Below are 19,828 nucleotides of genomic sequence, written 5' to 3'. Positions count from 1 at the left end.
AATCTCCCACGATAGGGCGGTAATGCTGTCTCTGATTTTCCTGTTCTGTGCTTTCCCTCCATGACTGTGTCTGTGTCATGTCTTGTGGACCAGTGTCTTCAATCATTCTAGCTCCTATTTCTGTCACCGCCTCTCCTCTCTGCAATCCCTCCATAAATTTGAAACATATTCCAATCCTGACCACCATCCTGACCTCTGTAAATTGCTTCAGTCTGTGCAATATGCCTTATCTCGGGAGTCTCCTCCTCCAGTAATTGGAGTCGTCGAGTTGTGAAGCACGGAAAGAGACGCTTTGGCCCAACTTGTTCATGCTGACCGGGTTTCCCGAACTGAACAAGTCACATTTGCCTGCGTTTGGCCTGCATCCTTACAAACCTTTCCTGTCTGTGTACCTGCCCCAATGTCTTTTCACTGTTGTAATTGTACTTACCTCCACCACCTCCTCTGGCACCTCGTTCCATATTTGCACCATTCTCTGTGGGAAAACGTTACCCCTCAGGTCTGTTTTAAAACTTTCCCCTCTCACTTCAAGCCGATACTCTGTAATTTTGGGCTCCCCTACCCTGGGAGCAAAGACCTTGTCTATTCACCATTTATATGCAGTTCAGGCATTCATGAACCTCGAAAATGTCACTCCACAGCCTCCTCTGCTTGAGGGACATATCTGTGCTTGGGTTCCCACAAATTCAGCCCTGGTTTCTCAAACGTCCTCAGATACACTTCATCAAGCTTTTCTTGACCTCCAACAGCACTCTTCTGTCGTGTGGACTCTTTTCAAGACATCGCTCTTTATTTCCCTGAATTTACTAGTCCTTCTGTCTAGATAAGGCAGAGGGTGGTGGGTGCCTGGAACGTGTTGCCAGCGGAGGTGGTGGACGCAGACACGTTAGCGCCTTTTAAGATATATTTGGACAGGTACATGGATGGGCAGGGAGCAAATGGACACAGACCGTTAGAAAATAGATGACAGGTTAGACAGAGGATCTTGATCGGCGCAGGCTTGGACGGCCGAAAGGCCTGTTCCTGTGCTGTAGGTTTCCTTGTTTCTTTGTTTGTTTCTGCACAGTAAGTACTGATGAGAAACTGTTTAGAATCTCAAACACCTTGCTTCTCCATATCTATTCTGGGACCTGTGCACTTTATGAATGACTTGGGTGAGTAAGTGGAAGGGTGGGTTAGTCAGTTTGTCGATGATACGAAGGTCGGCGGAGTTGTGGACAGCATCGAGGGCTGTTGGAGGTTGTAACAGGACATTGACAGGATGCAGAGCTGGACAAGGAAGTAGCAGATGGGATTCAATCCAGAAAAGTACAAAGTGATTCGTTTTTAAGGTCGAATTTGAATGCAGTGTGCAGAATACAGGCCAAATGGCAGGATTCTCGGCAGTGTGGGGGCATAGAGGGATCTTGGGGTCCACGTCCATAGATTCCCCAAAGTGGCTACCCAAGTTGATAAGGTTGTAAAGGTGGCATATAGAGTGTTGGCTTTCATTGAGCTTAAGAGCCGTGACGTTATGCTGCAGGTCGATAAAACTCTGGTTAGACCACGCTTGGAATATGGTGTTCAGTTCCGGTCACCTCATCAGTGGAAAGGTGTGGAAGCTTCAGAGAGGGTGCAGAGGAGAATTCGGCATTCTGCCTGGACTGGAGGCCAGGTCTCCTGAGGAAGGATTGATGGAGCTAGGGCTTTTTTCATTGGCGTGAAGAAGGATGAGAGGTGACTTGATAGAAGTGTGCAAGATGATGAGAGGCAAGAGAGAGAATGGATAGTCAGAGACTTTTTCCCAAGGCAGAAATTACAATTATGAGGAGGCATGATTTTAAGGTGATTGGAGGAAGGGAGAGGGGAGAGGTCAGAGGTAGATTCTTCACACAGAGTGTGGTGGGCGTGTACAATGCGCTGCTGGCAATGGTCATGGAGTCAGATAATTTAGAGACTGTTCGGCGACTCTTGGATAGGCACATGGAGGATTGTGAAAGGTAGGGTATGCAGGGTAGATTGATCTTAGTTGGATAACAGGTTGGCACAACATTGTTATCTCGTGTCCTGTTTTTGCCCTCCGGATTTCCTTCATAAAGTGTATTTCTAAACTTACATACTCCTCAAGGGATGCGTTGATCCAGTTGTGTCCCCTCTTTCTTGACCACAGTGCCTCTATCACCAGTCATCCAGTGTTTCCTATTTCTGTCAGCATTGTCCATCACACTAACAAGAACATGCTGGCCCTGATCTCTTGTTTTATCTCACTTTTTAAAAGCTTCCAACTTGCCAGATGTCCTTTTTATCTGTCAACAGCCTCCCCAATCATCTTTTGAAAATTCCTATCAAATACCATCAAGATTGGTCAAACCTCAGCTTATAACTTTAGCTTGTGGACCAGGCCAATCGTTTTCCATAGCTATTTTCAAATTGATAAAATTGTGGTCAGTTTCCAAAGTGTTTCCCTAATAACACCACTGTCCTTGCCCGACCGTGTTTCACACGTGCAGGTCAGGTTTTGTTCCTTCTCCAATCGGGCCATCTACATATTGTTTGAGAGAGTTTTCTTGAACACACTTAACAAATTCCTCCCATCAAAGCGCTTCACACTTTGGCAGTACCAGTCTAGGTCTGGAAAATTCAGAATCCCCGACCATTACACCCTTATTATTCTCACAATTATCTAAGATCTCTCAACATATTTGCTCCTCAATTTCTGACCGACTGTTGGGGGCCTGTAGGACAATTGCATCAAAGTGATCACCCGTTCTAATTTTTCTGTTTTGCTAGTATAGCTACACTGGGCAAACCCCAGGAATATTCTCTAAGCACAGCCATCATGTTTTCCTGATTCCTCCTATCTTGTCTCCTCTTCTATCCTCCCTGTAGCATTGAGCTGCTTGTCCTTTCTTTCCCTCAGCTGTGTTTCTGTAATATGTTTGATATCCCAGTCCCATGCCCCCATCCATGCCCTTAGTTGATCTGCCTGACCTGTCAGGTCCATTGTGTTGATATAAATGCAGTTTAATTCATCAATTTTCCCTCATATTCTGCCCTGCTCTTCCCTACCTTGTCTATTTAAATTGTTGTGTTGAACTTCTGTGCCAGCCTCTCTCTTGCCTCACTGCTGTTTCGGTTCCCACACCCCTGACAGACTGGTTGAAATACTTTCAATGCCTCAAACTATTCACCTTGCCAGAACATGTGATCCCCCGCCCCCCCTGTACAGGTGCTTTCACCCCTGCCCACCCCCCCCCCCCCCCCCCACCCCCCCCCCCCCACCGTCTATCTGTGCTGACACCTTCAGTGATCTCTGGACTTTTGTGCCAAGGTCCTTTTTTGTTTTTTCAGTATTCTGTGTGTACCTACTGCCCATTATGTATGTCCTTCACTGAGCATACCTCCCACAGTGTATTACCTCACGCTTCTTAGAAGTAATGTCCATCTACCATTACTGTGCTCAGTTTATCAGTTGATCAATATCAGACTGTAGTCAGAGACCATTCACCTCACTATGGACAACACCCCCAACTTTTGTCTGAACACGTTCTAGATCCTCAGCATCCTAACTGAAATCCACAGCTACAACATGTTTCTCCTTTGTGAGCACAGATGAGAAGTGTTCATTCAAGACCTCACTTACTTCTGACTCTATGACAATTTGCCCCTTGGTTTCTAACAGGCTCCACTCTCCTTGGTAATTCTCTTACTCTAAGTATACGTATAAAACACCTTGTGGCTTTTTTCCTGAACAGTACTTGCCAAAGACATTTCATGGCCATGGTTTGCTCTCCAATTTTAAGGACCTCCTTTTGTAAACTATAATTTTGAAGGGCTTTACCCTTTTTCGTTGTGCTATATTTTCTTTATGAAACTCATGATATCGCTGCCTTTGTCGTTCATGCTCATTCATCCTCATGTCATTCATTCATGGAACACAGTGACCCTGGATTCTCATTGTATCTCTTGAAAATAGTCTCACTTTCCAAAATAGAATCACTGCAAGCAGTTCCTCCCCCAGTCTATATGTGCCAGCTCCTGCCTCGTGTGTGATAATGTCGAGTGATAGAAGTGGTGTAATGATAGGTGGTTTTCCTCAAATTTAGACACTTCTGCACTATCCTTTTCGCTTTCCATAATGGCATTCAAACTTCGAGTTATTATCTCTATCCCCAAAAAATTGGAGGTAGGAGGAAACTTTATTTGACTTTTCAGATCCATTTTAACAGGGTCCCACTGAAGAAGCAAATCAGCATATTTGACCACATGGACTTGGAAGTGATGTGCTGGCATGCGTTGAGAATTGTTTAACAGACAGAAAAGCACATGCTAATAAATTGTTGATTTGTGAATTTGCAGGTTGTACTTTGTGAATTTGAGGAAGGATTCATGTTTGGGTTCCAGCTATTCGTAATCTCTCGACCAATGAGATGTACAGATCAAAACTAATGTTTCTGTGTTTATTGATGGCCAAACCATAGATGGGATTGTGAGCTGTGCAGAGAATGCAAAGAGGATGAAGGGAGACATGAATTGTCTGAGTTTTGGCACACATTCATGCATGTGATGTGGACATAAGTGGCTTGGCAAACATTTACTTCCCATCTCTAATTGCCTGGAGAAGGTGGTGGTGCTTCTGAGCAATGTTAACTTTGATTTCTTTTCACATGTTGAGCTTTTCCAGCAACTTCTGTTTTTATTTGTGAGCTGCCTTGATTGACCCACTGCAATCCGTTGGGAGTGCAGACAGCCACAGGGCTGGGAGGAAGGAGCATGGCTTGGAGGAGCCCTTAGAAATACTGCTCATGTCATACACCTGTTGTTTTTCTTCCAGGCTGTTTGTGGTCTTGTGAAAAGCTGCAGCTGCTGAACCTTGTAGATTGTAGCCACTGCTGTCGCAGTGTGTTACGCGTGAAGTGAGTAAATATCATTGCAAACATGAGACTGCTTTGTGCTGGATAGTGTCAAGCTCATTGAGTATTGTTGGAGCTGCATTCACCCAGGCAGGGGGAGCATATCCTTTGACATTGACCTGTGCACTGTAGATGGGCAGCGTACATCCTATGAAATGTTGTTGTTTCTAAAATTCCTTTTCATTGCAAAATATCAGTCCTGTGTTTGGGAAGATTTATTTTATCCTGTGAATGATGAATGGCCAGTTCTGTACATGGAGCAGTCTGTTATTTTCTTGTGGATTGTGAGTGCCCAGGTCTCTGCTTGTTCGGTTGTGATTGTTTTCATTCTATGGACTGCCAGCAGTTGTTCAAGTGTGAAGTGTTACTTTTTTTTTTGAAAGAAGCACTTGGAGAGCGAACAGTTCATTTCCTGAGCGGAGAAAGTTTTTTTTTAGTCCTGTACACTGATTTTTCGCTCTTGTGTGTCTGCAGACTGCATATGGTCAGTTCTGCGTGAGGACTTGTTTCCAACCTGTGTGCTGCCATTGGTCAGTCCTGTGTTGTAAACTGCTATTGTGTGTATCCGAGCCTTTGGCATTGATACTTAACTCGTCATTGTCTACAGGAATAGTGCCAGATGACTGGAGGATAGCAAATGTGGTTCCCCAGTTCAAGAAGGGGAGTCGAGACAACCCTGGTAATTATAGACCAGTGAGCCTTACCTCAGTTGTTGGTAAAGTGTTGGAAAAGGTTATAAGGGATATGATTTATAATCATCTAGAAAAGAATAAATTGACTAGGGATAGTCAGCACGGTTTTGTGAAGGGAAGGTTGTGCCTCACAAACCTTATTGAGTTCTTTTGAGAAGGTGACCAAACAGGTAGATGAGAGTAAACCGGTTGGTGTGGTGTATATGGATTTCAGCAAGGCGTTCGATAAGGTTCCCCACAATAGGCTATTGTACAAAATGCGGAGGAATGGAATTGTGGGAGATAGAGCAATTTGGATCAGAAATTGGCTTGCTGAAAGAAGCCAGAGGCTGGTAGTTGATGGGAAATGTTCATCCTGGAGACCAGTTACTAGTGGTGTACCGCAAGGGTCGGTGTTGGGTCCACTGCTGTTTGTCATTTTTATAAATGACCTGGATGAGGGCGTAGAAGGATGGGTTCGTAAATTTGCAGACAACACTAAGGTCAGTGGAGTTGTGGATAGTGACGAAGGATGCTGCAGGTTGTAGAGAGACATAGATAAGCTGCAGAGCTGGGCTGAGAGGTGGCAAATGGACTTTAATGCAGCCAAATGTGAGGTGATGTACTTTGGTAGGAGTAACCGGAAGGCAAAGTACAGGGCTAATGGTAAGATTCTTAGTAGTGTAGATGAGCAGAGAGATCTCGGTGTCCATGTACACAGATCCTTGAAAGTTGCCACCCAGGTTGACAGGGCTGTTAAGAAGGCATAGAGTGTTTTAGCTTTTATTAATAGAGGGATCGAGTTCCGGAACGAAGAGGTTATGGTGAAGCTCTATAAAACTCTGTTGCGGCCACACTTGGAGTATTGTGTACAGTTCTGGTCACCGCATTATAAGAAGGATGTGGAAGCTTTGGAAAGGGTGCAGAGGAGATTTCCTAGGACGTTGCCTGGTCTGGAGGGAAGGTCTTACGAGGAAAGGCTGAGGGACTTGAGGCTGTTTTCATTAGAGAGAAGAAGGTTGAGAGGTGACCTAATTGAAACATAAAATAATCAGAGGGTTAGATAGGGTGGATAGGGAGAGCCTTTTTCCTCTGATGTTGATGGTGAGCACGAGGGGGCAGAGCTTTAAATTGAGGGGTGAAAGATATAGGACAGATGTCAGAGGTAGTTTCTTTACTCAGAGAGTAGTAAGGGAATGGAACGCTTTGCCTGCAATGGTAGTAGATTCGCCAACTTTCGGTACATTTAAGTCGTCATTGGAAAAGCATATGGACGTACATGGAATAGTGTAAGTGAGATGGGCTTGAGATCGGTATGACAGGTCGGCACAACATCGAGGTCCGAAGGGCCTGTACTGTGCTGTTATGTTCTATATAACTGCACCGAGGCCGGTATGCCATTACTCAGTCACCCTTTATTCACTCCTGCACAGAACTTTGCCAATGCCCAGCCAGCTCTCAGTCATTCTCCAGCACTCAGGAGATTATAAAAGTGCTGTTTTCTTTTTGCTATCTTTTTTCTTTTTTTTTTAATTTCTTTTTTTCTTCTTTGTTTGTTTTCCCCAACACTGCAGAAGTGGGGAGTGGGTTCACACCAACAAATTGTGTTTCACTAATTGTGTCTAGGGTTTGGGTTTAATCCCTGGATTTTGAATGGTTAGGTGGATCAATTGAGCTGGTTCTCAACCGGTGACCTGAGAATGGCCAATACTGTCTGGGAAGCTTTTATTTATCTTGCGGACTGTAAGCAGGTAGTTTTGTGTATGGCATTGGTTAATCCTACACATTGTAAATGGTCAGTTCTGCCTGTAGAGCTTGATTTTATTCTGTGGACTGTGGTCATTTCTGTTTGAAGGCTGCAATTGACCTTGTGGACTCTGGTCAGTCGTGTGTGCAGAGCTGGTTTTAATTTCTCTGCGGGGAACTGAGTTTATTCTTTGTTTTTTTTTAATGGCTAGACATGTCTCTGTGTGTGTGCATCTGTATGTCTCTCATTTCTGAAGAGCTCAATTCTCTACACAGACGCTGCCAACCTACGTACTTTGTGCACCAACTTCTGTTCTGTTTCAGATCTTCAGATTTCACAGTTCTTTGTTTAATTTTAAAGCTTTAATTTCACCTGTTAGGGTATAGGGCATACAACAGTCATGAACCAGAACAGGTCCTTCAGCCCATCATTTCTGCAATGACCATGATACTATTTGAAACTAATGCTATCTGGCTGCACATAATCCATATCCCGCTCTTCCCTGCCCATTGATGTATCTGTCCAAATGTCTCTTAAACATTGCTCTCATCTCTGCTTTGACCAAATACCCTGGCAATCTGTTCCAGGCACTTACTCACCTCTAAAAACTCTCATGCCTGCTTTAAACTTTCCCCTCTCAGCCTAAACTTATGACTGTTGTATTTGATATTTTTCACCTGAGGGAAGAGACTCCGATTATTCACTATCCTTGCTTCTCAGTTTTATATATTTCAACAAGTTGCCCGCTCAGCCACTGACCCTCAAGCAGAAACAATCCAAGTCTGTCCACCCTGTTCTTTCCACTCATACACTCGCACCCATTTAACATCTCGTTAAGCTCTTCTTCCCTCCTCTTTAAATCCTCCCCATCCTTTCACGCCTGCGTCTCGGTAATTCTGTGTGGACTGCTGGTTCATATGTTGTGAATTACAAATTGTGCATGATCTGTGGGGAGCTTTTATTTATCCTGTGGACTTCAAATGGCCGGTTATTTATGATCTAATTTTCATCAAATGAATTGTAAATAGTCAGTGTTGTGTGGAGAGCAGGTTTTATGCTGTGGTGTTTTGAGTAGTAAGATCACACACAACTGACATGAATGTGGAGCTGATCTTTATTGTGATTATTCATACGTGTGGTCTTTGTGTGCTCGGTGAATGTTCCATTTTTGCATTTGTGTTGGCACCTCTTCCTCAAATAACAAACACACCCTCATTACTGTGACTTCATCCAGTCCCTACAGCATTCCTTATGTCTGTAAATGACAGAACCCCTAACATCCTCCTGTTGTGACATCTCCTCACAATATCGAACCTGTTTCATCGCCACCTGCCCTGTTGGTCTCTGGTATATCTCATACCGCTTTGACAGTTTCCATTTTTGAAACCTGTTATGGATTACCCAACGTGCTTTGCAGTTGTAATGGTCTCCATGTTCTGTAACACTCCATATCACTTCAACCAACTCCATTGTGGGGTCGGCCACAGTCTAGTGATAATACCACTGGGCTGTTCATCCAGAGACATAGATAATGTTCTGGGGACCTGGGCAGATTGTGGAATTAGAATTCAATAAAAATAATCATGAATGGTATGTCCGTTGTTGATCATCTTTTTGTAAAAAAAAAGTAATCTCAACTCAATGACGAATGCCCTTTGGGGAACAGCATCTGAACAGGCCTGGCCGACATGTGACTGCAGACCCACAACAAAATGGCTGACTCTTCACTCAAAAGTGCAATCGGCACTGAATACTGGCCCATCCAGTGATAGCCGAGTCCCAGGAATGAAGAAATAAAAGGGTGTATTTCCCTCCACACCCTTTGCAAACAGTGCAGCAATTCGTACTGGGTTTGTGACATTGTTCAGGCCCTTGCCACACTCTGCAACGCTCTCACTACCTTCAACACTCCTTGATCCTGCCATCTCACGGAACCCCAACAATGATCCACTTCCTACCACGTTCCTCCTCCGAAGAGACCCCTTACAATCTGTTTAACACCGACTTCTATACTTAGGTAGTCTGCTGTCATTTTTTGATCCACATTGTTCCTCTTCAGAATTTTAGGGTATTTTTTGGTTGTCTTCTCAGCCTGTATTAATTGCATCTGATCATTTATTCCGAGTGACATGCACATAGGAATTTCTTGCTGAGGTTTTGCCTGTTTCAGTGGAATATCTTTTTAATATTTTACACTGTTCCTTCAAATGTGTTTCTGTGTTCATTTGCGGCCATACATGACAGTCTCTTTACACTGTTTAACTTGGCCGGTTCTCCTCCCCCCCCCCCCCCCCCCCCCCCCCCCCCCCCACAAAACTCATGTAACTGGCCTTGTTTCTTTTTGTTTGTAATTTGTATGATCACTTCAAAACTTCATACTTCCTTTGAATTCCACTTTTTCCACTATTTCCCTGAGGATCTCTCGGTGTGACATTACTCATTTACTCAACTTCATGATACAGCGGTCGATCTGGGACAGCTACGTCCCTAGCCTGTTGCACAACGTGTTATTCAAAAGAACGCTGACACAAACAATCTCCGAGCTCCCCTTCGAATGACACTATCGTACTGCATATACCTTGCCCTTCCCAAAAGGAACATTGTGAGGTATATTTTACCAAAATTCCCCAACACATACCAATTCACAAATGTACAGTTTTGTTGCTTCCTATCCCGATCTGCTTGTCTTCACCAACATCACCGTGCTGCTATAATTCTTCAGCTTTTGCTTTGGTCTGGGAATCTCCTTTCACCTGACCCCCGTCTCAGCATCCTCTCTGTCAGTTTACAGGCCTGTCCATAAACCTGCCGGCGTGATTGACCAGGACAGTGGTTCCAGTTATTATTTATTCACTCATGAGATGTGCGTGTCTCTACCTGGAGAGCACTTATTACCCAGCCTAAACTGCTTTGAACTGAATGAAATGGCACAGCAAGCCAGAAGGTAGTTGAGAGTCTGCCACATGCCTGTGGGTCTGACCTGACCAAGTGAGAATGGCAGACTTCTTTCCCTAATTACTGAGCCAAACTCGTTCACTACTGTCATGGGAGGCCTACTTTAAGCATTTTTGTAGTATGCCTTCCAAAGATAGCATAGGAAGTTCAGTTATCATTGCAGGCCTGTGCTGTCTTTGTGAGGATCAACATAAAAGTGAAAGCAAATCTCCAACAAGAGGGCGGTAATGCTGCCTCTGATCTTTCTGCTCTGTGTTCCTCCTCCATGGCTGTGTCTATGTGGTCAAATGTAGACTCTTGTGGACCAGAGTCTTCAACTGTTCCAACTCCACTAACTGCTCCTATTTCTGTGACCACCTCCCCGCTCGACAGTCCCTCCATACATTTGAAATATACTCCAATCCTGACTACCATCCCTATCTCTGTAACTTGCTTCAATGTCTGCAACATGTCTCGTCTTAGTCGTCTCTTTCTCCAGTAATTGGAGTCATAGAATTTTGCAGCACAGAAACAGACTATGTGACCCAATTCATCCATCAGGCCCAGGTTTCCTGAACGGAATAAGTCACATTTGCCTGAGTTTGGCCCATATCCTTTCAAAACTTTGCTGTCGATGTACCTGCCCCATTATCTTTTCAATGTTGTAGCTTTCTCTGGCAGCTCGTTCCATATATGCACCATTCACTGTTTGGCAAATGTTACCTCTCATGTCTCCTTAAACCTTTCCCCTCTCACCTCAAACCTATGGCCTCTAGCTTTGGACACCCCTACCCTGGGGGAGAGATGTTGGCTATTCATCTTATTGATGCTCCTCGGGCATTAATTAACTTGTAAAAGGTCACCCCACAACCTCCTGTGCTTGAGTGAAATATCTCTGCTCGGGGTCCAACAGATTCATCCCTGGTTCCCCAAAAGACATCAGGTACACTTGATCAAGCTTTTTAAGACATCCAACATCACTGTTCTGTCGTGTAGACTCTTTTAGGATATTGCTCTTTATTTACCTGAATTTACGGGTTTTTCCCCACAGTGAGTACTGATATGAAACACTGTTTAGCGTCTCACCCATCTCCTGTGGTTGCCTATATTGGTGGCCTGTTTAATCTGTATGAATCCCCATTTTCTGCCCAGTCGCTCTTTTGCCCTTAATATCCTCATTGAATCTCTTCGGATTCTCCTTAACCTTATCGGCCAAAGTTATCTCATGCCCCATCTTTGCTCTCCCAATTTCATAGAACATAGAACATAGATAGTACAGCACAGTACAGGTCCTTCGGCCCACAATGTTGTGCCGAACCTCTACCCTAATCCTGAGGTCTATCCAACCTCCACCCCTAACTTATACTATCATCCATATGCCTGTCTAATAGCTGCTTAAAAGCCCTGGTGAGGGCGACTCCACTACCCTCTCCGGCAATCCATTCCACACCCTAACAACTCTGAGTAAAGAACCTATCTCTGACGTCTCCCCTATATCTATCTCCACTCACTTTAAAACTATGTCCCCTCATAATAGCTACCTCCACTCTAGGAAAAGGTCTCTGGCTGTCTACTCTATCTATACCTCTGATCATTCTGTACACATCTACCAAGTCACCTCTCATCCTTCATCGTTCTAAAAAGAAAATGCCTAGCTCTCTCAACCTTTCCTTGTAAGACCTTCCCTCTATTCCAGGCAACATCCTGGTAAATCTCCCCTGCACTTTTTCCAACGCTTCCACATCTTTCCTGTAATGAGGCAACCAGGACTGGACAAAATACTCCAGATGTGGCCGAACCAGGCTTTTGTATAGCTGGAGCATAACTTCACGGCTCTTGAATTCAGTCCCTCTGTTAATGAAAGCTAACACACCATACGCCTTCTTAACAACTCTATCCACCCGGGTGGCAACTTTCAGGGAATTGTACACATGAACCCCGAGATCCCTCTGCTCCTCCACATAAAGTTTATTCCTACACGCCCATAGTCCTCAAGGGATTAATTTGATCCAGCAGTGTCCCATTTTTCTTGATCAGAGCCTCTATATCATGAATCATTCAGAGTTTCCTACTTCTGTCAGCATCGTCCATCACACTAACAGAAATATGCCGGCTCTGACCTCTTGATTTTGAAAGCTTCCAACTTGCCAGATGCCCCTGCAAAAAGCCTCCCCAACCGTCTTTTGAAAATTCCCGTCAAATACCATCATAATTGCTCTTGACCTACTTTATAACTTTATTTTGTGCACCAGGCCAATCTTTTTCCATAGCTGTTTTCAAACTAATAAAATTGTGATCTCTTTGCCAAAGTGCTGCCTCAATACCTCATCAGTCCCTTGCCCGACCTTGTTTCGCACGTGGAGGTCAGATTTTGCCCCTTCTTCAGTCGGGCTGCCTACGTATTGTTTGAGGGAGTTATTTTTCAACACACTTAACAAATTCCTCCCACTGAAAGCACATAACACTGTGTGGTATCAGTCTCAATTTGGAAAATTATAATCCCCTACCATTACACCCCCATTGTTCTGATAGATAGCTCAGACCTCTGAACATATTTGCTCTTCAATTTCTCACCAATTGTTGGGTTGTCCAATTATACCAAAGCAATTGCCCACTCTTATTTCTCAGTTCCACAAAAATAGTTTTGCTGGGCAAACCCCTGGAATATTCTCCCTAAACGCTGCCGTCATGTTTCTCCAATTCAAAAATACCTCTTCCCCTCCTAACTTGCCTCCCCTTCGAACCTTCCTGTGGTGTCTGTACCCTGGTACATTGAGCTCTCGCCTTTTCTTTCCCTCAGCTTTTTTTTTTCTGTAATACGTTAGCTGTCCCAATCCCATGTCCTCATCCATTCTCTGAGTTTATCTGCCTTTCCTGTCAAGTCCATTGCATGGAAATAAGTACAGTTCAATTAATCACTTTTACTTCATTTCTTGCCATGCTGTTGCCTGCCTTGTCTATTTAAATTGATGTCTTCAACATCTTTGCCAGTCTCTGCTGTTTCGGGTCCAACACCCCTGCTCGGCTGGATAGATCCTTTTGGGTACATCTACTAATTCACCTTGTGAGGACGTGGCCCCAGTTCATCTGTCTTCACCACGCTGTCACTCTGTGTACCAAGGTCCTTTTTGTTTCTCAGTACTCTGCCTGTACCTCCTGTTCATTATGTATGTCCTTCACTTGCCATAACTCGCACAGTGTATTATTTCAAACTTATTAGAAATAAGTTCCATCTGTCATTGCGGTGCTCAGTTTATCAGCCGATCAATATCAGACCGTCATCTGAGACCATCCACCTCACTGATGATACCATCTACTTTCACAACCAAGACATTAATGTACAGAATAAACAGTAATGGGCCTTGCAGCGATCCCTGCAGTCTGCTGATGGTCAAAGGCTGTCAATCACAAAAAATTACTCTCCTCCAGTTTAGGATCTATTTTTGCCGACTTGTCTCAATCTCGTGGGTTCCTCCCTTTTGAACCAGCCTTCCATGTGCAATATTGTCAAAGGCTTCACTGATTTTCATTCAAACCATTTCATTTGCACTGACCTCATCAATATTTTTAGGCACAATTTGAAAGAACTCAACTGAATTCATCAGACAGGATCTCTCTTGACCAAATCTCTGCTGATTAGCCCAATGGTTCCTTCCTTTGCAAGTGTTGATTTGTCCTTTCCCTCAGAATTTCTTCCAGTAATTTTGCTGCGACCGATATCAGGCTATCTCTTCTGCAATTACCTGGCCAATCTTTGCTCCCCGTCTTGAACAAATTAAACACATTAACTATCCTCCAGTCATTCAGCACTACACATGTGGTCACTAAGCGATTAAATATATCTGCAAGGCCTCTGCAATCTCCTTTCTTGCCTCTTATAGTACCTGGGATAAATTTCAATGGGCGCTGGTAATTTATCCACCAGTATGCTTGAAAAGCATTTAATTCTTGCTCCTTATTAATCGGAACATGTTGGAGATCCTCACCATCCTGAGCCACAACAATGCCACCTGAAGGTGGCAGGAACAGTACCTCATATTTTGCTTGGGAGCCCCGCAGCCCAATGGTCTCAGTGTGGACTTTGCAAGCTTAAAAATCTCCCCACCTCTGACCTCATCCCAAAACCAGCGAAGCTTGTCCCCTCTTCCTTGACCTCTCCGTCCTTTCTCCCAACTTTCTGCTCCTCCAACCTCACTGACCACTCCCCACTCCCACCTCCTACCTACCAGCCTCATCCACGCCTCTGTGACCTGTCCATCTTCCCTCAACTGACCGACCCCATCCCAACTCCCTGCCGACACTCACCTTGACTGGCTCCAGATCTGCCTCCATGGCCTGTCCATCTTCTCTCCACTAATCTGCTTTTTTAGCCACCTTCTACCACCACCTCTCCCCCCCCCCAATTTATTTCAGAATTCCCTTCCTCTCCCCCTTTTCTGAAGAAGGTTCCAGACTCGAAACGTCAACTTTCCTGTTCCTATGATGCTCCTTGGCCTGCTGTGTTCATCGAGCTCTACACCTTGTTATTTTATCATGCATTCTCATTGTATCACTTTATAACAGTCCCACTTTCCGAATACAGACTCAAATGCAAGTAGTTCCTCCCCCCAACTATATGTGCCAGGCCCTGTCTAATGAAAGTGATAATGCCTAGTGGTAGAGGTAATCTAATAATAAGCTGCATTCCTCAAATTTAGGCACTTAACTTCCGTACTAAATTGTCATTTTCCATAACGACATTCAAACTTAGAATTATTATATCTATCTCCAAAAAAATGATGGTAGGAGGAAACTTTATTTGCTTTTTCAGATGCACATTAACAGGTTCCCACTGAAAAAGCAAATTAACAAATTTGGACCACGTGGACTTGGAGGTGATGTGCTGGCATGTGTTGAAAATTGTTTAACAGATGGTAAAGCACTTGCTTATAAATTTGTTGATTTGTGAGTTTGCAGGCTGTTCCTTGAGTTAGAGGAAGGATTCATGTTTGGCCTCCAGCTATTCACAGTATCTATGGATCAGTTAGATGCACAGATCAAATAAATTTTTTCCATGTTTGTTGTTGGCACAAACGTAGATAGGATTGTGAGTTGCATAGACAATGCAGAGCCAATCTACCATCCCCTGAGAAAAAGAACAGGAAATGACATCACCAACCCAAAGAAACCTAACCAGATAAATAGAAAGCGGGACATAACACCAGCACTTCGGAGGCGCACTAATGATGTTACCTAGAATGGTGACGAAACGTCTGAAAACTAACCTTCCAGCTCAGTGAGCAAACTCGTTGAGCAAGATGTTGAAGGGACATGAATTGTCCCTGAGTTTCATCGCATGTTCATGCATGTGATGTGGCCATTATTTACTTCCCATCTTTTATTGCTGAAGAAGCTGGTGGTGGTGGTTCTAAGCAATGCAAACCTTGGTTTCTCTTCACAGATGTTGACCTTTTCCAGTAACTTTTTTTGGTGAGCTGCCTTGCTTGACCCACTGTAATCCTTTGGGTGCAAGACAGCCACAGTTCTGTTAGGAAGGAGCGTGGCTTGGATGGGACCTTGTAAATGCTGCTGGTGTCATACACCTGCTGTTTTCCTTCCAGGTTGTTTATGGTGTTGTGAAATGCTGCTGCTGATGATCCTCGTAGATTGTGGACACTGCTGTCACGGTGCGGTACGAGTGAAGTGAGTTAATATCGTTCCAAACATGAGGCTGCTTTGTGCTGGATGGTGTCAAGCTTATTGAATATTGTTGGAGCTGCATTCACCCAGACAAGTGAAGAGAATTCCAAGACAGTGCTGACCTGTGCAGTGCAGATGGACAGCATGTATTCTGTGGGATGCTTTTGTTTTTAAAACTCCTTTTCATTGCAAAATATCGTTTCGGTGTTTGGGAACATTTATTTTGTCCTGTCAATGATGAATGGCCAGTTCTGGACAGAGAACTGTGCTTTATTTTCTTGCAGATTGAGAGTGGCCAGGCCTCTGCATGTTCAGTTGTGATTGTTTTCAATCTGTGTTCTCCCAGCAATTGCTAACGTGTGCAATGAGAGCAAACAGTCAGTTTCCTGAGTGAAACGAGTCTTTTTTTTAAATGTTCTGTGGACTGTGATTGCTCACAATTGTATGTGTGCAAACTGCACTTGCTCAGTCCTGTGTGAGCAGTTGTTCCCAACCTGTGACCTGCAGTTGGTCAATCCTGTGTTGCAAACGGCTTTTGTCTGTGTACATGAGAGATAACTGCACAGAGGCCGGTGTCCTATCATCAAATCACCCTTTATTTACCCTTGCTGAGTACACTGCCTATGGCCAGCCAGCTCCGAGTCATTCCCCTGAATTGAGGAGATTGTCAATCCACTGTTTTCTTTTTCCTTTCGAATCCCACAGTGGCAGATAGTGGAATTAGAATTCAATAAAAATAATCTGTAATGATGTGTCCATTGTTGATTATCAGTTGAAAAACAAAATCCCAACTCCTTCGCGAATGTCCCTAAGGGAAGGAAAACTGACCATGTCTGACCAAAATGTGACTCCAGACCCACAACAAAATGGTTGACTCGTAACTGTCCCTTAGCAATTGCCCAATGCAGTTATCAACGGGCACTAAATGCTGGTCCTTCCAGTGACACCCTCATTCCACGAATGAAGAAATAATAGGGTATATTTCCCTTCCCACCCTCTGCAAGCATTGCAGCAATTCGTACTGGTTTTGTAACATCATTCAAGCCCTTGCCACTCTCTAACGCTCTCACCACCTCCAGCTCCTTCAACTCTCCCTGGTCCTGTCATCTCATTGAGCCCCGACAATGTTTCCTCTTGCAACTACACTCCTCTTGCAAGGAGCCCATCTGCAGTCCCTTTAACACCTACTTCCATATATGATGGCCCGTTGTCATTTGCTGAAACGCATTCCTTCACTTCAGAATTTTTTTTTTTCTTGGTTTCTTTCTTTGGTTTTCTTTGAATCCGATACTTGGTTCCCTGAGTGAGAGAGAATGGGAATTTCTTGCTGAGGTTTTGTCTGTTCCAGTGGAATGTCCATTTGTTGAATGTTTTACACCGTTCCGTGATTATTTATTCACTCGGGATGTGGGTGTTTCAAGCCGGCCAGCACTTATTTGCCACCCAAGCTGCCTTTGAACTGAGTGCCTTGCTGGGCCAATTTGGAGGGAGTTGGGTGTCAGGCATGTTGCTCTAGGTCTGAAGTCACATGTTGGCCAGACCAGGTGAGCAGAGCAGATGTCCTTCCGTGAAGGATATCGTGGAACCAGATGGGTATTTCAGACATTGTCATTAATTTATGGATTAATAGTCTAGTGAGAGGAACACACGGCCATTGCCTGTCCCACTCGAAGCTCGTGTATCCCTGAGTACTGATACCAGTGCACCATGAATCAAAACTCCTTCTTCCTGACCATTGGGTGATCCTGACACCTTCCTGGTGATATCAGCCAGTATCTCTTCAAACAGTAACTGTCACAGTGTGGATCTAATGATTGCCGCTACAATGAGATCCGACTCCAGAGATGTGGCAGCAGAGGCCAAGGATGGAGACGGGGATTGTCCAGATGTCTGCGGTGCTCAGCCCTCTTCCACATCTGTAGTCCTCACTGCATCAGTCTAATTTCTCAGTCTGTTTATGCTTCTGTCTTTGGCAGCTACTGAAAGTTGCTGACTGAGCAGAATTCCTGACTCCAGTCTCGTCCATCACCATGTTGAAGTCAACTGGAAAATTCAAGCGACGACGGACAGGGAGATCTGGAGCATTCGTCAGATCTTGCAGTCAGGTAAGACGCTCAGTGAGCAGAGCAGAAGGCTTAAAACATTGACCCATGAGATGTCATGTAGCTGCAGTGCAGAAGGGGGCGCACAGTGTAGAAAGACCCCAGACTCAATCACAACCCTGCTGATGTTGTCGGCTTGCTCACCGAGCCAGTACCAGGTAGACCAACATATAGGCTAGCCAAAGAACAATAACGGAAACTGAAATACTTCATGGACAACACTATCCACCCAATACACTCTTCCCAAGAATTCCTCAACATCGTCAAGGACACCAGAATAGAAGAGGAGGAGATGATGATATTCTTTGATATTACAGCACGATTTACATCCATAAACACTGACTGAGCCAAAGAGACAATGGCCACTCTGCTGGATGAACCAGGATGGCAGGCGCTCCAAACTAACAGAATCAACAAGGACAGCATCCTGAAATTGCTGGATATGTGTCTCACCTCCATCTATTCAAACAAATCAATGGAACACCAATGGGATCCCCGATATCAGGACTGCTTGCAGAAGTGGTAATGCAAAGATCAGAATGGAGAAGCTCCCCACTATCTAACCCAAGCTCTGGGTCCCCTGTGGTAGATGACACCTTGATGATCACATCTAGAAGACCAGAAGAAACCCACTGACAGATGAACAACATCCTCACTAGAATAAAATTCATAAAAGAAGAGGACAATAACCCTTCCTCAGCTATGGTGGAATGTAAGAGCAACAGGGAACTCCAGATCATTGTGTACAGAATGTGTACAGCCCATACGCACCAGATATTTTATCACACCAGCAACTATCCACCAATACCTGTAAACGGAGGTACATCAGGACATAATTCAAACGAGCCACAACACACTGCAGCAACCTGGAACTGCTCACAGCAGACGTGGAGCACTGATACGGAGTTTTTAAAGGAAATGGATACCCAAAAGGCACAATCCACTGTTACCCACAGGACAGACCACAACAATAAGGCACAATACAGCCAGACACACCAGTCATCCTACTGCAAATCAGAGACCTATCAGCGGTGACCACAAGACTATTCAGATCCTGAGGTATCAGGCTCACCCACAAACCAACAACCACCTACGACTGCTCTTGACAAATGTCTGGGATCCCACACCCAAAACCAATACAAAATACCATGCAAGGACAGTGAGAAACATTATGCAGACCAAACTGGAAGAAAACTGACAACAAGGATGCACAAATACCAACTATCCACCAAGAGACGTGACCAGTTCTCACTGATGTCAGTACACACTGACAAAGAAGGACACCAATTTGACTGGGACAACACATCCACAATAGTACAAAGCAAACAGAGACATGCTAGGGAATTCCTGGAGGCCTGGTATTCCAACTGGAAATCCATCAACAAATAGATTGATCTGGACCCGATATACAAACCACTGGAAAACAAAACCGGAAGTGATGCCAACCACCCCAGCAAACCGAGGCGCACAAATAACAAGTGGGACAGAACACCAGCCCTTCACTGGAGGCACACTGACAACGTTACCTAGCAGGGTGATGAAACATCTGCAATCAAACACACTGTCTCAGCGAGCAAGTCTAAAACATCATCCACAACCTGAGCTGCAAATCTTCTCAAAAACTTCACCACCCTACTTTCAGCTCTGTTGTACTGAACTTTCCGAGGACTGCATCGGAAGTCCATAATTCTCAATCCAGGCCTGTGCTGTCTTCGTGAGGATAAGAACAGCAGAGTTAAAAGCGGGCCTCTCTCAAGACAGTGGCATTGAACCCTGGGATGTTTCCGTTCCGTGTTCTCTCTC

At 44.5% G+C, this 19,828-nt stretch overlaps 1 long non-coding RNA gene across 3 annotated transcripts in view; it reads left to right on the top strand.

Moving 5' to 3' along the window:
• Nucleotides 1–17,123, top strand: part of LOC132207825 (uncharacterized) — a 46,596-nt gene extending 29,473 nt beyond the window's left edge. For all 3 annotated transcript variants that reach the window (XR_009443878.1, XR_009443879.1, XR_009443880.1), the window contains one exon: nucleotides 15,845–17,123. This is a non-coding gene — a long non-coding RNA (uncharacterized LOC132207825). The remainder of the gene's footprint in view (nucleotides 1–15,844) is intronic.
• Nucleotides 17,124–19,828: the final 2,705 nt, after the last annotated feature.

This window comes from Stegostoma tigrinum, unplaced genomic scaffold (assembly GCF_030684315.1).
Source record: "Stegostoma tigrinum isolate sSteTig4 unplaced genomic scaffold, sSteTig4.hap1 scaffold_171, whole genome shotgun sequence".
NCBI lineage: Eukaryota > Metazoa > Chordata > Chondrichthyes > Orectolobiformes > Stegostomatidae > Stegostoma > Stegostoma tigrinum.
This window is presented reverse-complemented; position numbering and strand designations above follow the sequence as displayed.